Source organism: Protopterus annectens, chromosome 5.part1 (assembly GCF_019279795.1).
Source record: "Protopterus annectens isolate FY-2018-M chromosome 5.part1, PAN1.0, whole genome shotgun sequence".
Lineage (NCBI taxonomy): Eukaryota > Metazoa > Chordata > Ceratodontiformes > Protopteridae > Protopterus > Protopterus annectens.
In genome coordinates, this window is record NC_056736.1 from 346,478,914 (window position 1) to 346,493,872 (window position 14,959).

The window sequence follows — 14,959 nt, forward strand, 5'->3', positions numbered from 1 at the left end:
AAGTTTTACTGGAGAGTCACTATTTTTAAAAACTCAAGATAGATTGAAAGGGGGTGGTCACTTTTGTATTCTGGTACTATGGAATACAATAGGATGGCCAATAAATGTAAATAGTTGAAGCGGAGTGATTTCACAAAATGATAATTTTGTACTTACTCACACAAGCCAGTAAAAACAGAGAGGAAATGAGCTATATGGTCAAATTAACATAAGGAGAAGGCAACTAGAAAGACAGGGTTTATAGGGGCTTGAAATTTTGCCAGGTTCTCACTTAATAGCAGGAGGTTAGCCTTAGAATAGTTCCTGAATATTCCTGGTTGAGCAGGGAATCCAAGTTTTATTTTTACTTCAAAGGAGACCATTTTGTGGTATGACCATACCAGTGAAGGCATTACAGTAGGGGGTGCGCAGCAGTCTCCCATATTAGTGAGGACCAGATCCAGTATGTTGCACCCCTGGTTGGTGTATTGACTATCTGGTCCAGGGAGTTTGTGTTTACAAAATCCAGGAATCTCAGTGCCTGTACGTTTGATGTCATATAGGATTCCCAGTTAATAATGGGGTAATTAAAGTCACCCATGAATATGGTATTGGGTTGGATGGTTAGTGCTTCTGATAACTTTAAATACATGGTATGGTTTCTGGGGTTATAGAGGGGACCTATAGCTTACAAGGAAGTGGTATTGTATTTTACCTATGGTGATTTGAACATGGAGCAGCTCAAGTGTGTTATCCTGTTTGACCAGCCTTGAATTATATTTATTTTTTTATGTAAATAGAGACACCTACACCTTTATTCCCTGCCTGTGAAGTAGCTGGTCTAAATGTGTGGAAGGCATCATAACCCTGCACTGTTGGTGTGCTCTACGCGACTTTAAACCACATCTCAGAGACGGCCCAGACATCAGCATTCTCTAGAGTAAAGACAGCTTCTAGGGGGTGGAGTTTTTTGTCTAGACTTCTAGCAGTGAGCAGTAATACCTTTAGATTTTCTTGGTTTTGATTTGCTATGTCATAAGTACTTTCAGTTTGGCATTGCCTAAAAAAGCCACTATGGGGGAAGACAATGTTTTAGCTAATATTCAAAAGCCTAGAGGGGAGAGGTGCAGACCATGCCTGGCAAAGCAGTGTGGTTTGTTGACCATCTCCTTCCATGCTGACAAGTATTGCACCCCCTTAGAATGACACTAAAAACTAAGACAATTATTAACGTCAATCATCTTTTGTTAATATTGTGGCATCATCCTTGGAGACGGTAAAATGATGCTCAATGCTAGGCTCATACCAGCCTGAGACACATATTCTGAGCTCTGTGATGTCTCTCTTCATATAGTCTAGGGAGATACGTCTCAGATCATTTACTCCCATATGGACTATGACTGAGTCATATTGGTAATTGTGGTACAGTGACTTGAGTGCATGCATAATGTGGCAGATCCTAGCCCTGATAAGCAACTGACCGTAACTTTCTCCTTACTCAACCTGGTGAGAGGGACATCAGTGTGTCTCATGATGGAGTCTCCGATGAGTAGAATGTTGGATTGTGTGTTGACTTGCCTTATGGGCTTAGAGGTAGAGGCTCCATGAGATGTAGCTCTATGTGTTAATGTGGGTGTTGTTTTGAAAGAGTGCATTTGGGGCTACTGAGGGTATTTCTTATGTGTACTTTGTCTAGGAGATCTTTGTGGTTTAGGAAGGTTACATTTAAGTGCCTCAGTATGTGTGGCTCTGTATGTCTGCTTTGAATTGTGCGTGATTGGTGCAGCATGTGTACTACTGACAACCTTATTGACATTAGGAGTACTTTTCTGTGAGAGTTTTGCCTCCAGTGACGTGTAAATACATCTCTCACATACCATATCAGTTTGTTTGAGAATTTACTGGTTGTTTGTAAACATGAGCTAATTTCTACATTAATTCAGGATGCCCATATCCACCAAACCAGTAATGGAGACAGTAGACAAAGTTCATATCCATGGCAACATACCCTTTTTTATTGATTAGACTGTTGGAGTGAGGATATCAATCACTGTCAGGAGTATCTGGTTTGCAACTATGTGGACAGTGCTTATCACTGCAAACTAGCTGTCCTGTGTGCAACTAGATATTGGAGAAATTTCAGTTGTGCTTTTACAGGAAAAATGTCACTCAAGGTGTCTGAGTCTGTACAGAGCACTGACAAAGACATGAGAGGAAACTAATAAGTAGACCCTGAAAATTTAAGGATGACGTATTTAGGCAGCTATTCTGAAGTTAGAAACAAATCAAGCACTACTTACTGAAAACAAAGAAATAGCTTCTCAAGAATGATGAAAAGAGGGGAGTTGCATGAATGGCTTCTGCCTGGCTACTACTAATGCTGATCTCACTGCAGCTTCACTATGTTGGGATACAATACTCCTTTGCTTCTTCTCTCACCAGAAGCAAAATGTTAGCACCAATCCCAAGAAAAGAAGCTGGCCACAGCCTGTTTGGTGATCCACAGTCTTGTCCCAGATGATGCAAGGGTCTGTAGGCTTGTAGCATTTTTCTGGTAGATGCCTCAAATAGCAGCCAGACCAATAGCAACCAGGCCAATCAGGTATGTTAAGCACAGACACTCTCTCTCTCTCTCTCTCTAACCAGAAACAGTCAGGAATTAATGCACTCTGCCCCTACTCTCACCAGGATCAGAATATAAGCACAGATTCCAAGCTGTCACCTATAAAGCAGTTATTAGGCTTTCTGGTGATTAGTAGTCTCTGGGAAATAATGTCACTGTACTCCATTACTCACCAGGAAAAAACAGAAGCATTAATCCCAAAATGACTACTGAGAGGCAGAATGTGGGCTGTCCAATAACTGGTGGTCTTGCAACAGATTCTTAAAAGTAAGATGGAAAAATGGTTTATCCTAAACAGTGCAGTGTGCACTAAGCAATTAGATATGAAAGTGGGTAACGTAAGCTTTATATGTCTAAAAACTTAAGTTAACTTAAGTTTTAGTGGAGAGCCACTATTTTTAAAAGAGCAAGATAGATTGAAAGGGGGTGGGTACTTTTGTATTCTGGTACTTTGGAATACAGTAGGATGGCCAATTAATTTAAATAGTTGGAGTGATTTCACAAAATGATAATTTTGTGCTTACTCATAATAGCCAGTAAACGCAGAGAGGAAATGAGATACATGGTCAAATTAACATAAGGGGCAGGCAACTAGAAAGACAGTGGTGTTTAAGAACACAACAGTAACAGGGTGGGAGGGTAGGAAAAAATCTATCTGACTCACAAGAGACAGAGCTGTGGTCTCTTTTTAAGTTTTAATATGCAGTTAAAAGCAGAATACAAGTAAAACACGGTGTAAAGAAAACAAATCACAGTATACAAAATAGAAAAAGGCAATAAAGTAATACAAAATACAAAAAATAAAAATAAAACTAACCTTTCCCTCACAGCAAGCTGTGGCTGAGTCAGGGTGAGCCTTTTCGGTAAAGCTCTGAAATGTTTTATTTTACCCCTTAAATAGAAGGGTTAGTTCCTAGCTCCACCCCATCAGTTCATAGATGATTAACCTTAACTGACCTGTTCTAACTTATGTGTGATTCCTTAATTGACCTGTTCTAATGTCTGTCTGACTCACAAGAGACAGAGTTGCGGTCTCTTTTCAAGTTTTAATATGCAGTTAAAAGCAGAATACAAGTAAAACAAAATGCATAAAAACAAAGCACAGTATACAAAATAGAAAAAGCCAATAAAGTAATACAAAATACAATAAATAAAAAACAAACTAACCTTTCCCTCACATCAGGCTGTGGCAGAGTCGGCTTGAGCCTTTCCAGTAAAGCTTTGAGATGTTTTATTTTACCCCTTAAATAGAAGGTTTAGTTCCTAGCTCCACCCCCTCATTTCACAGATGATTAACCTTAACTGACCGGTTCTAACTTATATGGAGGGACAGGTTCATAATGCTGGAGGGACAGGTTCATAACCCAGATACTGCCCATGCTCTGGAATAGACTTCCCATGCATGTCAAGCAAAGTGTCTCACTGGCCATCTTCAAGAGAAATCTTGATGAGTGGATGGGAAATAGCAAGTTCACTCTGGGGATCACTCCAGTGGCTCTACTTGATAGAGGCACTGGGAACTAATGTCGGGCGGCACAATACCAGGGCACTTCTATGGCTAGGCTTGTAAAGGCTCCAGGGCAATTAGTCTAGTACACACCTATGAGCCTATAAACCTATGTGTGACTCCTTAATTGACCTGTTTTAATTTCTGTCTGACTCACAAGAGACAGAGCTGCGTTCTCTTTTCAAGTTTTAATATGCAGTTAAAAGCAGAATACAAGTAAAACACAATGTGAAGAAAACAAATCACAGTGTACAAAATAGAAAAAGGCAATAAAATAATAAAAAATGCAAGGACTAAAAAGCAAACTAACCTTTCTCCCACAGCAAGCTGTGGCAGAGTCTGGGTGAGCCTTTCCAGTAAATTACTGTCATTTGTATTAGTATTAATATTGCACTGTATAACTGGATACCCTTTGCAAGAGCCTTATAGTAACTTACTGGTGGCAGTGAATCTACCATATAATCTGGGCAAAGCTGATATGTGTGTGTGTGTGTGTGTGTGTGTGTGTCGGTGAAAAAAATCAAATCTCTCAGTGTCTGTGAGTCAGCTACTTGGGGCAGGGACATTAAGCACTGGGTTTACAGAGAGGGTGCTGGAGGACTTGGCTTGGACACTTGGCTGAGGATCTAACCCTGCAGCTGTACCAGTGGGGGACCTGGAGGGAGACAGATATAGAGATATCCAGACCCCGGGCTGAGTGTGTGCTCTTAATGGAAATTGTACTTGATGCTGAGAGGTCTGAATCTGAAAATACTGAGTGTATCCATTTATATTTCAAGTGCACATCCCTCTCCAGTGTCAGTGGTGAGGATTCAGACTCCTTGATTACTGGCCCAGCATGAGGATGGCACATATTGGTGACCATGACATATTGATAGCATTGTTGGGCATCACATCTGTCATCACGTAAGAGGACATAATTGGTCTTGATGAAGTTTTTCAGTCTAGTTGCTGCTGGGGGGGCACTGTTGTTATTGTTACTTCCAACTAGACTGATTTGTGGTTAGACCAAACCAAAGAGGACAGCACACTTGGGGTGGTACAACTATCCCCCATGTTGGTATACACCAGAACCAGAATGTTTGAACCCCTTAAGGGGATGTCAATCAGCTGGTCCAGGGTACTGGAGTTAACGATGTCCAGGAACCTTTGGGTGAGAGTGTTATTACATGTATAATTAACCCAGTTAATTGATGGGTAATTAAAGTAACCCAAAACCAGGGTATTTGGTTGTAACTTGATCGACTCAAGTAGATCCAGGAAGGCTGAGTGGGTGTCCTGGTTCATGGAGGGGTCCTATTTATTTATTTATTTAACATTTCTTGACCGGGAAAATCCAACTAAGACCAGACCTTATTTTCAGTGGAGGCCCAGGGAGAAACAGTCCAGATTCATGTCTTTGGAATGTGGGAGCTGACAATGATTTGAAGAGGGCATCTTTCAGAGTAAGGACTGCTTCCAGTGAGTGAAGTGTCAGATTTAGACTCCTAGCATTGAACAGCATAACCTTTAGTTTGTTTTTAGATGGTCTTATTACATTAGGAGTTTTGTCCTTGTCACACTGCCTAAAAAGGCATAATGGGGTTGGCAAGCACCTTAGTTGGTAACCGAAATCCCAAAGGTGACAGATGAAGACCATCTCTAGCAAAGCATCAGGGTCAGTTGATCAGGTCATCCCAGGCTGACAGGTACTGCTTTCCCTAAGAATGACACCAGAAACTAAGCCAATTATTGAAATTAGTCATTTTTGTTTGTATTGAGGCATCATCCTAGGTGATGGTAAAATGCTGATTAAGGCTAGGAGACATATCTGCTTGAGACACATAATTGGAGAGCTCAATCATGTCTCTTTTCAGATACTGTAGTCCAGTGAGGTAAAACATCAAAGCAGCTAATGCAAGGAAACCAATGAAAAAGCTCAAACTGAGCCCTGAACCAATGAAAACGCTCAAATGGAACCCTGAACCAATGAAAAAGCTCAAACTAAGCCCCGAACCAGTAAACCTTTAATTAGATAATTCTACTGTACTTCTACTGCTATGAAGGTATGAGGGGGGGGGGGGTTCTCCAAGAAAAGATGTCCTGATTTTTAGTGCTCAGTCCCAAACAGAACTGGATTCAGCTGGCCTGAATCCAGTCTATACTATGGCCAACAGAAGTGCAACGGAACACAGAATAAAAAAAACAGAAATACTTTTTTCCTTAAATTAAATAAGCAACAGTATAAAAAGCAGCACAGCAGAAGAGATCTTTTACATTAGATAAAAGCAGCAGTTGGTATGAAATACAGTCAAAGTACACAAATGCTGTAACAAAAAATGAACTTGGCGTTTGTGGTTCTCTCAGCTGGTTGATGAACAGAGAAGCAGAGGCTGGTTGACTAATTCTCTGGAACCCTTCTGAGACAAGTGCCAACCTGAGCAAACATGGATCTTAAAACAAAAGAACAAAGAAGCTAAGCTAATGCAAGGAAACCAATGTGATGGGGGGAAACTAGATACAGTAGTCCATGAAAACAAACAAAAGTAGCATTGATCATTGAAATTGCTACATCCAGTGTCTTACATACATAGAGACAAAAAGTAATACAATACCTGGAGTTGCAGGTAGAAACAGGGGCAATGTTGAAGAAGGATACCCAAACAGTTCCAATAGTAGTAGGAACAATGAATTTGATAAAAAAAAATAGTTTACATTTATATTTAGATATGCTACTTAATCATGTGATTCCATATGAGTTGCAGAAGGAATCACTTCTGGCCACATTGCAAGTGCTGCAAAGAGCACTTTTTTGCTAACATCAAAGATTGAAACAACACTGTTTTCACAAACTTTAATCATACTTTGACTTAGAAGTGGGGTCCATTTCCATCATGGGATTAGAAACCAAAAGATTTGGAGAAATTAAATCAAATGTTTATTTGCTTGTGGGTTCATATGTGCATACCAGGCTAACAACCACCGGGACCTTTCTAAGCCTAGCCAAGTATTCCATTTGTATCCCTTAACACACATACACATTAGAGGCTATTTAAGGGGTGTATGTAAGCTTGGGCAAGATTTACAGGCTGCCTCTGTCCATTAGAGACATAGATGCTAGACCCAGGGTGAATTTCTGACTTCCTATCTACTGGTCCAGGTTTCTCTTGAATAGGGTTAGGGAAGAGATTTGCTTCACATAGAAGGGAAGCCGGTCCTAGGGGAAGAGAATTATCTGAGAGATATACATCATCCAAAATGTCCAGATTATGTCACAAGCAAAATTTAAATCCCCAGATTGAATAATTCTGATGCTATTTGTTTTGTGGATGTGCAAAAGCGTTCATCAGATGACTTGTATGTCAGGCATAGATCACCTCTCAACAGTCTATAGGAAGCAAAGTATGGAGACAGGGCTTTGAGACAATCTGCGCAGGACATGGTGTTTATGCCCTGTATTCTTTTAGTGAGAAATCTCTGTGGACGTTCTAGTTGTAGCACACACAGTGCTAATAGTGCTTCAAAATTGGAAAAAGATATAGAGAATTATGATCAGATGTCTGATCATAACCAAATTTTGTGTATTGAAGACATGAACATCAAAATTCACCTTGAGAGTGGAGTGCAGCCAAGCTCATGAGGTGAATCTTGGAATCCATGTTCAGAGTACATAAGTAGTTTCATATGATTGGAATGTTCTGGTCATAATTATTTGTGTTACATGGAGCTTCAGCTGCTCAAACATATTACCAGTTACAGAAAAAAATGTAGAAACACAGTGCTTAAAGGCTATCACATAGACAGCAGACAGAAGCTAAGAGCACTTTGGATGGATTAACAGCTTTAAAAGCTGTCAAACATTTCAGTGTGCTGCATGGGTGTGCACATTTGTATAGGCAGTGAGAAGTTTTTTGCAGCTTTTAAAACTGTTGCATTTTCCATTGTGGTTCTGTGATGGATGCTGTGGATGCCCTAATATTAGACTAGAAAATAACATTTTTGAAAGGTACTTTTAAAAACTTGTTATGCACGTCCTCTAGTCAGAAAGGTTCACACTAAGGTTTTTTCTCCTGGTTTATAGTGCAAACAGTCTGCTCCATGTTACACATTTGACCATTTCCCATAGAAACAACGATTGTTCTGTAGCATCAATTCAGCTAAGGACCTTCCAAGTGAGTACCTTAAAATAGCAGCTGATAGCATTGCTTATCCTGTCTCAATCCTTATAAATATGTCAGTCCAGGAATCCCATGTTCCCTTTCTCTAGAAAAAGTCACACATTATCCCTCTGCACAAAAGAAGAAATTCAACAGACATTACTAACTTTAGACCTATAACAATTGTATCCCCCCATCCAAAATACTTGAAAAAATTTATTAAAAAAGAATTGCTTAACTATTTTATGCAGTAAGAACTCCTATCACACACAACATGGCTTCCATCCTGCCCATAGTACTAACATTGCACTTCTAAACTATATAGTTACTGTCAATAACGCTAGAGATAATGACAAACTAATCTTCACCTTATTTCTAGACTAGTCTAAAGCCTTAGGTACAGTTTGTCACAGCAAACTTCTACTTCAAATGTTCTCATTAGGTTTCTCTCAGCCTGCCTTTCTACGTTTCAAAAGCTACCTTTCCAGTAAGTGTCAGTCAGTAAAATAGCACTCCACCCTCTCTCTCCATATCTTCCAGTCGCCACCAATGTACCACAAGGCTCTGTCCTTAGTCCCCTCTTTTTTAACATTCTCACAAATACCCTTCCCACATTCACATAACAGACCTCCCTAATACAGTACGCTAATGACTCCACACTCATTTCCACATCTGACAACATGGCACACCTCCAAAAAATTACTCAGGAAGCTTTAAATGTCTCTGAAGCATGCTCTTGCATCTCATAAATTATGCTGAACCCTAAAAAAAAAAACAAAAAAAACCCCACCAAACTACTACCTCCCCCAAATCCCGCTCTCAAGAAAAAAAATAAAAATAAAGCCCCCTCTCTTGATAATACAACCACTGAAGTCACTTCTCATAGCAATTTATTAAGGATGATAGTGAATGATACTCTTAAATTTGACCTGCATCTACAAAATTGCATAAGAAAAACTAATCAAAAATAGGGATGCTTTATAGGGCCAAAAACTTTCTCACTGGCTCAACTAAAACTACACTTGCCACTACTTATCTTTCATTCCTACAGTTTTCTATGGTACTCCCATCCTTACTAACCTTCAGGCATCACACAAATCAAAACTTGAACAATGCTATAATAAAGTGGCTAAATTTGCAGTAAATACCCCTTTCAGAACCCACCAATGTATGGCACTAAAAAGCCTAAATTGGTTAGAGCTACCCCATCAACTTACATAACAGCTTCTTACTACCTATAAAATTATCCAGAATTCATCTGCTTGTCCATCACTAAATAACATTCTGCACATCTATGTTCCTGGTCAGTTATTACGATCTAGTGCCCAAAAACTCCAGTCTGTCCACAAACCAATCAAATCTGCTGGGCATAGTCTGTGCTTGTGCCATGTTGCTAAGGCCTGAAACTACTTACCTGTATCCATCAGGTCAATACCATCCCTCCCATCCTTCAAAACTATTGTGAAAGACTTCCTAGTCAAAAGCTGGCTCTGTTTTAGCTCAAAACCAGGATAAACTACACCCCTAAATGTGACCAGATACCTATGCATACCTTACATCTCTGTACTTTCCCTTCTTCACTCACTTCCTTACTTCTATTAGTTTGTCACCCCTGGATTTCAGCTTAAATATACCATAGGTCTGTTTTTTTTCTCACTTCATACTACAATTCCTGTTTTTATTATATTAATTTACTGTTAATTTCTGTATAAATTAGTTAAAATTTCTCTAAGTATTAAACCATTGCCATATAACTTGTATCTATTCTTAACCAATGCTTTCATATTAAGTCTAATTTAGTAGTTTTTTGTATTATTTTTAAACATTATAAAATTATTGTTCTTAAAATGTTTTGTAATACTTTGGAGATTTTTTTTCCCTGGGGTTCTGCAGAAAATGCGCTCCTACCCAGTTGGACTTTCCTGGTAATCAAATGTCAGTAAATAAATAAAAGAGCAGGAGGCATGAAAAATACAAATAATTTTGAAGGATGAAGTGTTACTGATAGAGGTTCATAGATAAGTACTAGGCTAGCTACTCTTGAGGGACATTTTAAGCTTAGCCAATTTCTCCTCAAAGGTAAGAGTATCTTGTGTCTGGGAGGTAAACACCCTAATCGTTATGCTAACCCTCCTGGGAGTACTTTTGACAGAAAAGCTGGGCCAGTGAAATTTGGGTGACTGTTTGACTGCAAAGTGAAGAAAAAGATTGTTCTGGAGAACAAGTAGGGTCCATGGTGAAGGTACAGGATAGTGTTAGATAGGTAAATGAAATGGCTCTTGTTCAATAAAAAAATCCACATTTCTGAGAAACAAAAATATATGCATGAAAACAGCAAAACTTCATACTAAGGTTTCTTTATACACTCTCTAACAGCTGTATTGAATACCTTTCAGCAGCGACTGGTATTCTAATAGTGGGTTTTGCTAGTCATTTTTGACATACTATGTGACATTAGAAGAAAGCAGGTTGTCTGTAATTCTAACCTGGGGGAAGTGAATTTTTTGACATCTGTGTTGGTGACACAATAATTTGGATTTGATTGGAAATTTAGACATAGTCTCTGGTATTATCTTTTACTACTCTTAGGTGCAGCAGCCGACTAACAGAGTGATAAATAATATTCTTTAACTTCACAAAATGTACCTGCTCTCTCATGTTTCTTCTTGTAATTCTGATTGTTCTCTCATTCTGTGAAGTACCCCACATAAAGTCATGCTGCATTTTTTTAAACTCCTTTGTCTTTGCTGTTTTGTCTTCAGGCTTACACAGCCCTTTCTGTCATTCTGATATTCATTTCTCCTCTGTCCCTGAATTACTCTTCAGCCAGGTCTGAAGTTAGTTTTCATTAGGTTGATCTTCTGTCTGCAGGCAGAAATTATATTTCTGTACATCAGCCAGGGGAAAGGTGATGGTTTATGGATGCACCCTGGTGCCATTGTGAATATTTATTACTTCCTTTGTTCATTGTGACTGCAGGCATGTGATGCATCTCAGAGATGTGCATGTGCAATTCCATGTTCCATGGCCATATGACAGGTTGTTCACGGCCATAGTATGCTGAAGGCAATATCACCTCTTGCTAGTGAATGCTGTAATGGCATCTACTCATGTGCTTTTCCCTTGAGAAATCCCAACTGCTCCATTTCTGTACCACCTGGTTAGTGCTGGTGCAAGAAGCTACATAGTACCTCTACCAGTCATCCGGTATCACAGCAGCAGTTTCTTCTAAAGTCATTTGTTAATGCAGCTTCATACTGTCGTTATGACTCCGTCTTTGGTGCTGCTGCATTCACCACTTCCTGCAGTTCAATGTGGTGTTATGCCCTACGTTTGTAATTCTACTCCTACTGGGACTGAAACATGCTGCTGTCCTTTTGAATAGTCTTTTGTGTTTTCTCAGGTATCTGGTACTGTACAAGCTATCTATACTACCTGCAGTACTGAAGTAATTATGCCATCTGTGCAAGTGTATACTGTTGTGCAGCAGTGCTCTGGGGACACTGATGAGGACTGTTTTTGTTTCAGACCCAGAGATAGCTCACCAACTAGCCTTCTGTTATTATAGTGACAATTACTTACCATTATACAACGACCCCCCCAATTAATATTCCAAAATGTGCACGCTGATTGGTCAGCGTGCACGTTGTAAATCAGAGTTATAGTAATGGAAAAAGGTCCAGTCGCCCAGACTTTTTCCATTAGTATAACTCTTTTTTTTTTTTTTTTTTTTTTTTACAGCAACGGAAAATGCAAGATCTCCGTTGCTTGTTACAACCTGTCTTGCCTTAACATAGTGAGACAGCTTTTAAAAAAAGCAACGGAGCATCTCCGTGACTTTTTTTAAAGTTGTCTCGCTATGTTAAACCCATTTAACATAGCAAGACACTTTAAAAAGCAACGGAGATCTTGCTTTCTCCGTTGCTTTTTTCAAAACTGTCTCGCTATGTTAAATGGGTTTAACCTAGCGAGACAGCTTTAAAAAAAGCAACAGAGATTCTCCATTGCTTTTTTTAAAGCTGTCTTGCTATGTTAAACTTGTTTAACATAGCGAGACAGGCTGTAAAAAGAAACGGAGATCTTGCTTTCTCCGTTGCTTTTGCCCACAGCTCTGATGTACTGTGTAAATATACGCATGCGCAGTACATCAGAACTGCCGCAAAACACCCAGACAGCTGCGGAAGGGCAGCAAGGAGGCATTATACAATGCCATTATTTAAGAAAAGTAATTATTTTTTTCTTAAATAATGTCATTGTATAATAGCAATAACCCACATCTGGGTGTGGGTAATGCTGGATTTACCCACGGTTGGCTTTGTTTGGCCACTCGGGCTTCGCCCTTGTGACCAAACCACACCAACCGTGGGTAAATCCAGCATTAACCACACCCAGGCGTGGGTTATTGCTATATTATCACATTCTATACACTGCCAACTAAATTCTGTTTAATACTACCCTGAGTTTACCAAACGATCCCATTGTTGCTTCTCCTTGACAGATCTGAAGATCTATGTGAATTCTAAACAAATTATATGCTGTACATTGCTCTCCTCTGTTGTCCTGATTACATCACAAATATTTGTTTGAGTCCTTAAACATGACTTCACAGAAATTCATGCTAAAGTAAGCCTAAAACATTTATTTATAGATAATAGTCTGCTGAAATTCATCTTGGTTGAAATAAATCCTTATACCTGGTCTCTTTACTAATAATACACTGAGTAAATACCTAAGCTTTATATTTTTTATCTTAGGATGATTCTAGACTAGTCTAAAGCCTTATGCACAGTTTGTCACAGCAAACTTCTATTTCAAATGTCCTCATTAGATTTCTCTCAGCCCACCTTTCTACATTTTAAAAGCTACCTATCCAATATGCACCAGTAAGTAAAATGGCACTCCACCCTCTATCCATACCTCCCAGTCACCACCAATGTACCACAAGGCTCTGTCCTTAGTGCCTCTTCTTTAACATTCTCACCAACACCCTTCACACATTTCCATAACAGGCCTCCCTAATACAGTACGCTAATGACTCCACACTCATTTCGACATCTGACAATATGGCACTCCTCAACAAAATTACTCAGGAAGCTTTAACAGTTTCGGAAGCATGGTCTTGTAACTCATAACTCATGCTGAACCCTAAAAAAAACCACCAAACTGCTACTCTCCCACCAATCCCTCTCTCAGGAAAAAAATTAAAGTCCTCTCTCTTGATAATACAACCATTGAAATCAATTCTCACAGCAATTTATTAAGGATGATACTGGATGATAATCTTAACTTTGGCCTGCATCTACAAAATTGTATAAGAAAAACTAATCAAAAATAGGGATGCTTTATACGGCCAAAAACCTTCTCACTGGCTCAACTAAAACTACACTTGCCACTACTTATCTTTCATTCCGACAGTTTTCTATGGTACTCCCATCCTTACTAACCTTCAGGCATCACACAAATCAAAACTTGAACAATGCTATAATAAAGTGGCTAAATTTGCAGTAAATACCCCTTTCAGAACCCACCAATGTATGGCACTAAAAAGCCTAAACTGGTTAGAACTACTCCATCAACTTACATAACAGCTTCTTACTACGTATAAAATTATCCAGAATCCATCTGCTTGTTCAGCACTAAATAACATTCTACACAACTATGTTCCTAGTTAGTTATGATCCAGTGCCCAAAAACTCATGTCTGTCTACAAACCTATCAAATCTGCAGGGCATTGTCTGTACTCGTACCAAAAGCTGGCTCTGTTTTAGCTCAACACCAGGATAAACTATATCCCTAAATGTGCCCAGATTCCTATTCATACCTTACATCTCTGTACCTTCCCTTCTTCAGTCACTTCCTTACTTCTATCAATTTGTCACCCCTGGATTTCTGCTTAAATATACCATAGGTCTGCTTTTTTCTCACTTCATATTACAATTCTTGTTTGTATTATATTAATTTACTGTTAATTTCTCTATAAATTAATTTAAATTTCTCTAAGTATTAAATCATTCCCATATAACTTGTATCTATTCTTAACTGATGCTTTCAAATTATGTCTAATTTCGTAGTTGTTTTTTCTGTATTATTTTTAAGCATTATAAAATTATTGTTCTTAAAATGTTTCGTAATACTTTGGAGATGTTTTTCTCTGGGCTTCTGCAAAAAATGGGCTCCTACCCAGTCAGACTTTCCTGGTAATCAAATGTCAGTAAATAAAAGAGCAGGAGGCATGAAAAATGCAAAAAACTTTGAAGAGTGAAGCATTACTGCTATAGGTTCATAGATATGTACTAGGCTAGCTACTCTAGTGGACCATTTTAAGCTTAGCCAATTTCTCCTCAAAGGTAAGAGTCAAACCCTATATCTTGTTTCTGGGAGGTAAACACCCTAATCATCATGCTAACCCTCCTGGGTGTACTTTTGACAGAAAAGCTGGGCCAATGAAATTTGGGTGACAGCTTGACTGCAAAGTGAAGGAAAAGATAGTCCTGGAGAACAAGTAGGGTTCATGGTCAAAGTACAGGCTAGGGTTAGATGGGTAAATAAAATGTCTCGTTCAATAAAAAAACATCCACATTTCTGAGACCCAAAAATATATGTTATTACTAAGGCTTCTTTATATATTCTCTAAAAGCTGTATTGAATACCTTTGAGCAGTGACTGGTATTCGAATAGTGGGTGGTGCTAGTCATTTTTGACATACTACATGAC